Below are 9,657 nucleotides of genomic sequence, written 5' to 3' on the forward strand. Positions count from 1 at the left end.
CCTGCGAAGGAATAAATGCACTTCACCCTTCAGCATGGTTTAAATCTATAAGTGATACTAACAACAATGATAATGATAATGATGACAATAAGAATAATAATAATAACAAAAACTGTGAGGTGTGCTCCGTTACAACCCTAACAACCACAACTTCCGACAGGAGAACCGGAGTGACGACACACACGCTCCCGAGTCAGAGACACAGACACAGACAAACAGACGGCGGAGAGCACTCGGGAGCGTTACGTAAACAGCCGAACACAGTCGATCACTCACGAAAGGCGGCAAGCCACGGCAAGTCAGTGAGAGAGAGAGAGAGTGAGGACCAGATCTAACTGGCAGTGGTGTGGTTGCTGGCTGACAAAGCAGCACACACTGTCTCATATCTGACGTTTTCAGGGATGGTGCTGCTACTGTGATCTAGGCGTCTGTGATCGACTGACTGACTGTCTGCAGTGGAACACACTCCAGTCTCATCTCTCTTCTCTCACTCACTCACTGGATTTTGAGGAGGTAGGTAGTAGATATTATGTTGTTAATTTATAAAAAAAAAAAAAAAAAAATAAAAAAAAGAAGAAGAAGAAGAAAAAAAAAAAAAAAGCAACAACAACAGCTTTTGTGTTTTCGTTTGTCGGCGAGACTTTCGGTTGTTTGTTGTTGGGTTTTTTTGTTGTTTTTTTGTTTTTTGTTTTTTAATTATAAAATCTAATATGACTGTATTCTTTTTGTTGATACCATCGATTTATTTATTGATTTATTAAGTTGTGCCCCCCCCCATGCCCCCCCCATCCCCCCCCCCCCCCCCCCCCCCCCCCCCCCCCCAACTGATGTCTTCGTCGGAGATGAAGTTTGCGGGGTTTTTCCCCCACCTTTTTGTCACAAGTCTTCGTATGTTTTGTTTTGTTTTTTTTCTTGGTTCCGCCCCCCCCTCCCCACTCTCTCTCTCTCTGAGAAGCTTTGAAGATTAGACAAAAATCACAACAAACAGCTACAAAAACTGCGTGAGTATACTAGATAGGCTTTCACATTTTCTCCCAGTGAAGGGATCTGTTTCATTGATGGGTGAATGAACGGAGTTATTAAATAAATATGTGCTCGATACCATTTTTGTCTTCAAGGAAAGAACTTTTGTTTTGTTTCAATAATCATTTGCTTTCACCATGTTCATTCGTTTATTTCAGTGTTTTTGTTATGTAACGAAAATGTGTTGACGCGTTTACCCATGTCACCAGGACCTTCTGTCTGTCTGTCTGTCTGTCTGTCTCTCTCTCTCTCTCTCTCTCTGATTGGTCAGTAGTTTCTTACGGGAATGGGAAGAAGGGATACACACTAGCCAACGCTTTGAATTTTATGCCCAGTTCAAAAGAATATTCAAGGCTAAGCCATATGTGGACTGTCAACAGTTACGCTGTTACAAGATTGCATATGCTCAATTCAGATTTGGCTTTTCACCCATTAACTCTCATAGGTTTCGGGTACCGAGCAGATTTATCCCCTCAGCAGATACTATGCCCAATGTGTAAGCTTGAAATCGAAGATGAAAACCATGTTTTGTTTGTCTGTTCAGCTTATGTAGCGTAACGCAACGAGTTCTTTCCGGTTGAGTCCGAGACTCATAATTTGCCTGCACTGATGGGAGCTGATGACGACGAGACCGTGTCAAAGCTTTCTCGCTTTCTGTATAGAGTTTTTCTTAATTGCGTTCAGAGCGTACACGCTGAAGTTGGCTTCCAAGCTGCATCGCAGCATTCCATTCTGATATTCGTGTTGTTAGTGTGAATTATCATCCTTTGCTACGCTTCATGACAATTTCTGTCTGCTTGAAAATGATTTCTTTTTTTTCCTTTCTTAACGCTGAATGACCTATTCCCCATTGAAATGAACCTTATGTGTTTCTTCAGTAAAACATCATCACCATCTCTCGATCTCTCTCTCTCTCTCTCTTTGACTGCGTCGTCCGGAGTCTCTGTGCTTAGGAGGTGTAGCGCATTATAAATATTTGTTAAAATGATGATGAAGGGGTTGATAATGATGATGATAATGATGATTATGATAATAATAATAATGATAATTCATTATGAATAATGTATGTATAATTATCAACGTAGAAAATTATATACCATCACTACAACAACTACAACTACTACTACTGTTGTTGTTGTTGTCGTTGTTGAATATTATTATAATCACAACTATTACTGTATTGTTGTTGTTGTTGTTGCAATGGCAGTAGGTATACCCGTATGTCAATGATATCGTGATTATGAATGATATATTATTTGTCACTCGCTCTCTCTCTCTCTCTCTTCCGATTCAACCCCAACCCCCAACCCCCCATTCTCCCCCCCCCTCTCTCTCTCTCTTTGTGTGTTTCCGGTGAGACGAAATAGAAATTGATGAGAAATCAATATCAACAATAAACACTCCGTGCCACTGGGGTGGGGGGGGTGGGGTGGGGTGGGGTGGAAAGGTGGGAGAGAGGGACCAAGGGGGTGGGGTGCGGGTAGGGGGTGAGGGGCTATGGCTCGCATTTGTTACAAACTATGCTGTGTGACAGTTCAGTCCCTGGACTGCGTGCATGGCTGTGGGCTTGGTTTAATTCTTCTTCTTCTGCGTTCGTGAACTGCACCTCCCACGTTCACTCGTATGCATACTTGTGGGCTTTTACGTGTATGCCTGTTTTTACCCCGCCATGTACGCAGCCATACTCTGTTTTCGGGGTGGGGGGGTGCATGCTGGGTATATTCTTGTTTCCATAAACCACTGAACGCTGACATGGATTCCAGGATCTTTAACGTGCGTATTTGATCATCTGCTTGTGTGTACACACGAAGGGGGGTTCAAGCAGGCACAAGCAGGTCTGCACATATGTTGACCTGGGAGATCGGAAAAAAATATCCACCCTTTACCCGCCAGGCGCCATTACCGAGATTGGAACCCGGGACCCTCAGATTGAACGTCCAACGCTTTAATTACTCGGGTGTTGCGCCAGTCTGATCTAATCAATTAGTTAAGGCTGTAATTATTGTGTGTTACGGCTTTTACAAACCGTTTATCTATAGGCACCCCTTCACCCCCGATGTTCCCCTCCCCACCCCACCCCACCACCCTCTTTGCTTGTTTGTTTGTATGTTTGTTGTTGTTTTTCACGGAGCAATTAAACTCACTGGCGGTTTTTTTTTTAATGTTTTTTTGGGGTGGTTTTTTTTGTTTGTTTTTTGGGGTTTTTTTCAGCTGAGATTTGATCGCTTCTAATTTTTACCAAGACGTTACCTATTATGGGGAAAAAACACGAAAAATAAAATGTCATTATCTGTTCGTCTATGTATGTATGTATCAATCTATCTATCTATCTATCCAGCTATTTACAGGTAGGACCTATAGATTCGATTAAAAAAAAATCATAATGATATACGAAAAGGGTGACTTGATTTAAATGATAAAGTTCTCATCCTGACGAAGAAAAGACGCGTTTTAAGAAAGTAGCTCTAATGTAGACATCACAAAAATTCAACACTATCAACACCCCCACTCAACACTCCACTCCTCCCCCCCACACACGCTCCCCAAAAAAGCGCAGTCATATGAAATCATGAATTAGGGCAGGCATGGGTAACTGCGAACAGCGTGTAATTGCGAACGATTCGTATACCGCCCCACTTCCAAGCGTTCTTGGCGGTTGCATTTTACGGTTTAACGTCTGCTTCGACCTTTTCCTAATACCTTAATGAATATCCATTTCAAAGAACCTGTCAAACATCAGCTATTTCTGACTATTTCCGCGCTATTTTTTTCTCTTCGCGCACCACTGCCGGCCAAGGTTACAAACGTTCTCTCAAAATCCTAAACTCAAGGGAAGCAAGTTGTAGGACTTGAACTTTGACACCGTTTAAAACAGTTTTATTTGATCGGATATGTTGAATACGCATTACAAGTGCTGGGAGAATTTAAGAAAGCATATTGGTGACAGATCAGAACGTCAGTTTTAACAAGAATATTTTGACGTGAGTAGATTTGCGAACGATGCTGCACAGTCACTGAGCACCCCCGAAAAAGGGGTGTGTTTGGGTGCGACGTGGGGTGTGTGTGTTTCGACGTCTGTTTGTGTGTGTGTGTGCATGTGTAATCAAAACCAACAATACAACAGTCTAGTAGGATGTTCTGATGATATGTTATGTCTAAGGAGTTAAAGACCTGTTTCTGTTTTAATTGTCTACATGTACCCAAAGCCATCGTTCGCAAGTACACTTGCCTCATGTTCGCATTTACCCTCAGGCACCCTTGCTATTTCAAACGTCGACAAAACGTTGGGAAAAAAAAAAAAAAAAAAAAAAAAAGAGCAGACGAACTTTTCCTGGTGCAACCAGTCGGGGAAAGCCTTCAGAAACAAAAGAACTACGTTTGACTATCATACGACATACTGTTTTTACTCCCGTACTCACGTTGAGCTGGTCGCTTCGACTGGATCGTTCGCAAGTACCCGTACCTACCCTGTCTCATTCTCTCTCACTGACCAAACTTCCCCACCCCCCACCCCCTGATCAGCATCCCCCCCCCCCCCAACCCACACACACCCTCCCTCCGCCCGTCTCTGTCTGTCTGTCTATCTCTCTGTCTCTCATTGTTCCTCTCTGTCTCTCTCCCTGTGTCCCTGCTCTCTGTCTCTGTCTCTCTGTCTCTCTCTTTCTCTCTCAAAAATAGATCGGTGACTCATTCGCTCGGTTTCACTATCAGCACGACACCGGATATATTTATAATATCATATACGTCAACACATTGAGCGCTTTAGGTTCGTGCCAACACCGTGCTAATGTCATAGAACCCTTTCTCCCTCCTCCCAAAACCACCACCACCACCACCACCCACCACCACCACCACCCACCACTCTATTCCCTCCATTACCAACATCACGCCTTCTTGAAGAAATGTTGTAATGTTAAACTTATTTCTGGAAGCACGATGACAAAGAAAACAAAGAAAGAAAGAAAGAAAGAATCAAAAGCCCAGGACGTAAAAGAGCAACAAAAACAACAACAAACTAACAAAATTTCGTGACGCATTGTCGATGTGTGAAACCAAGGGTGTCAAGCTTGACGCTAGCGTGCATTGATTACGTGAATATCGGCGTCACACACACACACACACACACACACTCTCTCTCTCTCTCTCTCTTTCTCTCTCTCTGTCTCTCTCTCACATACAAACACACACACTCACTAATTTACTCACACACACACACACACACACACACACATTCTCTCTCTCTCTCTCTCTCTCTCTCTCTCTCTCTCACACACACATACACTCTCACTCATTTACTCTCTCTCACACACACACATACACACTCTCTCTCTCGCTCACACACACACACACACACACACACACACACACACACACACATTCTCTCTCATTCTTTCTCACACACACACACACACACACACACACCACAGCTGGGAAACCTCTCTTGTTTCTGGCCAAAGTTTCTGATGAACTTTTTTTTTTTTTTTTTTCGTGAAAGCCTTATCGGGCATTGACATTTGAAAAACAGAGATTTCTTCTGCCTGATATTTTGCTTCGCTGCGTACATCTTGCAAAACATTGTGCGATGTTTTTTGGTGGTTCTTTCTATTCCTGTCCACGTTGACTTTTCCATGCTTATTGCGTTATGAACTATGAAAATAAACGCGCAGAAATATCACACCCTAACAAAGTCAACAAAAAACACGAAACATTTTAACTCAAGTGCGAAGGTCGACATTATTTTTTTAGAAAAAAGAAAAAAGAAAAGAAAAAAAAGAAAGAAAAAAAGAATGATTAATGTTGTAAGGGTAACATGGTTAACGTTTAGATTAAACGTCACACACACACACACACACACACACACACACACAGCTATCAGGGCATTTAAGCAGCAGAAGGCTCACCAGTCTTATAATACAGACTTCGACTGGATGCCATAAGAACAAAATATACTTCTAAAGTGACATGCATCTGTGGCAATGAAATTACCCCCGTGCATATATCATTTATGAATGTGAACAGTTAAAAACGCATTTACCTCTTTCATTTACATAATCTGCAGTTCCTTCTGATTGTCCTTAGAAATGTTTTATAATTTTATGATAATCAACTTGTGTTTGAAATAGTTCAGACATAGTTTGATCAGAAGCCCCATTGGTTCTTTGTTGAAATGTTATTGGTTGACTAGTTAGTTTGTTTTATTTTGTTTATATTCTTTTTTTTTATATATATGCTAATTGAGGAGAGAGGAACAGGGAAAACAGCGATGACATAAGGCATGGGGTGTGGGGTGGTGGGATGGTGGTGGGGAATGTGAGGAAATTTCGTCTAAAATCACAACTGTTGACAGACGTTAAAACAAAAAGAACGAACGAACACACGGCCATCGGGACAGCAAATTACAATACAACACAATACAATACAATACGATACGATACAATGCATCCTTATTCATCCATTTAGAAATCAAATTGTGCTAACAGTTTCGTATCCACTGTGTCCAGGGCACGGCATAGGAAGGCGGGGCACAGTCCTCTCCTTCCGCAGTATTCACAATCTTTCCCCCAACCGAACGTCAGGTACCCACCCACCCACCCATGCTCACCTGCGTGTGGTGGAGTGAGTGAGGAAACTCAGAGAAAAGCGCCTTTCCCAAAGACACACAAAACACCGTGCCGAAACGGGGCCTCGAACCCTGACCACTGGTGGACATTTGGATCAGAAGTCCAAAAGCCTTAGCCAGTCTCCTCCCTACGGTGCATCCATTGGGCTATCGTCAATAACAAAACAAAACATACATTTTACTTTAGTGTTGTCAAATTGCGTATTAGTTATTCTTGTTTCCTAACCATTCATTATAACCTTGCTTTCTCTACGCGCACAAACACTGTCAGAATTTGGTAATGTCGTGCCCTTCCAGCGTCAATAAATGGTCTCTTCCACAATCGTGTCAACTGTGATATATATATATATATATATCTTAGCTTCAACATTAGTTGCGAACTCGCACGACAAATAGGCCACAAGTAAGTCCCCCCCCCCTCCCCCACCACACACGCCCCACACCCCACAGACACACACACACACACACACACACACACACACACACACACAAAAGAAAAAAAAGGAAAAGTGACACGATTTCTAATTGTGTTTCTTTTGACGCTCCGGTCAATCGGTCGAGTAAGGAACAGACAGCGAGATGACTAACACGTGCGAAAAAAAACCAACAAAGCATTTGACTCCTTCATGAGTTTAAAAAAAAAAAGAATTAATTTTTGGTTACGTGGTTAATTAACTCATTAACTCGGGTTTTTTGTTGTTGGTTTTTTGTTTGTTGTTTTGTTGTTGTTTTTTTTTTGGGGGGGGGGGGGTTGTGTGTGTGTGTGTGTGTGTTCTAAGAAGACCATTCAATCACGGAGCTTTTGGCACAGCAGTCGGGGGACTGGCTAGGATCTGACTGTCTCGTGAGTGTCCTGGGTTCGAGCCCCGCACGGTTATTTAAAAAGTAACCCCGTACGCTCCACTAGTAGACATGCCGTGGGTCGCGGTCTGATCGCTAGCATTCCGGATGAGACGTTCTGAACGACGGTCGCGGTGTGCATCATGTAATTAACGCACGTAAAAGAACCCAAGACAGTTAATAAGCTAGTTGTCTATGGCAACAGTCTGTAGAAAAAAAAAATCAACTGTGACGGCGAGAAAACTACGTTAGTGGACAGGGACGTTGTGTGTGACGGATGGGGGTGGGGGTGGGGTCAGAAATCGCATCAGGCTACGACAGAGAAACACTCAGGTACAGAGAGACATAGAAAAAGACGGACAGACAGAGAGACAGAGAGGGATGTACAGACAGACAGACAAGACAGACAACAGTTCTGGCGTTTCACTACCCCCCCCCCAGCCCCCCCCCTCCCCAATGCCTTTCCCTCGCCCCCCACCCTCTTGCACAACAGCTCACCCCTAACACACCTCCACATACCCTCATACCCCATCCCCGCCCCCCCCTCCCCCCCATCCCTTTCATTTGGAGCAGTATCCCACCAACATCAACACCAACTTCAAAACACACTTGATGACATGCATTAAGGATTGACCCCCCAGTGCATTCTTTAAATTAAATCTCTTTTTTTGTGTGTGTGTGTGTGTGTTTTGTTTTGTTTTGTTTCGTTTAGTTTTTTACCTCTCATCATATTCTTCTTTGATTAATCATCTCAAGTGCTTTGCACATTTCACCCACGTCTTTTCCTGAATCTGTGCGGCATTATACGGCAGGCAGGAAACGCCAACACACACACACACACACACACACACACACACACACGCACACGCACACATACATACACACACACACACAACACACACACACACACACACACACACGTGCATGCACATTAATTATAAGCACATAAACACAGAGGCGCACCTATACACAGGGACACGCCGCTCTCCTGCGCAGGTATATACGCACGCATACAAATACATACACTCACAGGCACGCACGCACGCACGCACACATACACACGCACACATACACACACACACACTTTTACGCTCAATATAAATTATTTTTTTTAGTCGACACAAGCACAGGCGCACACTTACACACACAGGCATGCATGCATGAACACACAACACAACAAACACACCACCCACCAACACATATATATTATATATAATATATATATATATATATATATATATATATTAAATACACACACGCCGCTCTCACGTGCAGGTATGCACGCGCGCACACGCATACAACAACAACAACATGAAATCCCTGACCTCATCCTAAACCCGTCGACACACCAACGAAAGCTGGAACAGACAAGTTAGGCAAGGCAAAAGGCCAGGCAAGGCAAGGGCAAGGCAGGGCAAGGCAAGGGCAGGGACAAGGCGAACAGACAAGCTAAGGCAAGGCAAGGCAAGGGCAGGCAGGGCAAGGCAGCAGGCAAGGCAAGGCAGGCAAGGCAAGGCAGAAGGCAAGGCAAGCGCAAGGCAAGGCAAGGGCAAGGCAAGGCAGAGGCAGGAGCGGCAAGGAAGGCGAGGCAAGGCAAGGCGGGGCAAGGGCAAGGCAGGGCAGGGCAAGGCAAGGCAAGGCAAGGGCAAGGCAAGGCAAGGCAAGGGCAAGGAGTTTATTTCGTGTGCCCCCTAGGGGGGCATTGAAACATTGCACACGTTCACCATCTACACACATCCAATGAATACAAAAAGAGCGATGTCAAAAAAAAAAGAAGTAGGCTCATTCGTTCAATCACTTACTATAAACACTGACAAGTACTATTTCACTCATAATACAAACAAACATACAAAAAAACAGCATAAAAATCAATTTAAAAAAAATCGTATCAATAGACAAAACGTTAATAAAGAGAGCTGCAAATAGCAGAAACCAAGGATTTAAGTTTTAACAGTGGTGTTTTTTTTTTTTCCAGAAAATAATTGGTGGAACAACATTCAAAACACTAACCAACAACTCCATTATTTTCTCCACGTACCATGGGTATGCCACGCGGTTTGACGGCGTCTTCTGTGTCTCATCTTCATCTGTGTAGAGCAACATGCCCTGCTGTGAATGAATGAATGATTCCATGAATGTGTGTGTGTGTGTTTGTGTGTGTGTGTGTGTGTTTG

General features: G+C 43.4%; 1 protein-coding gene across 1 annotated transcript in view; it reads left to right on the forward strand.

The window, feature by feature from the left end:
- The first annotated feature begins 259 nt into the window (after positions 1–259).
- LOC143295289 (uncharacterized) overlaps positions 260–9,657 on the forward strand; it is a 34,965-nt gene continuing 25,567 nt past the window's right edge. Inside the window, exon 1 of the mRNA XM_076606909.1 lies at positions 260–513. The gene's annotated coding sequence lies outside the window, so the exon portion shown is untranslated. The remainder of the gene's footprint in view (positions 514–9,657) is intronic.

The sequence above is a fragment of the Babylonia areolata genome, chromosome 20 (assembly GCF_041734735.1).
Source record: "Babylonia areolata isolate BAREFJ2019XMU chromosome 20, ASM4173473v1, whole genome shotgun sequence".
In the NCBI taxonomy this organism is placed as follows: domain Eukaryota; kingdom Metazoa; phylum Mollusca; class Gastropoda; order Neogastropoda; family Buccinidae; genus Babylonia; species Babylonia areolata.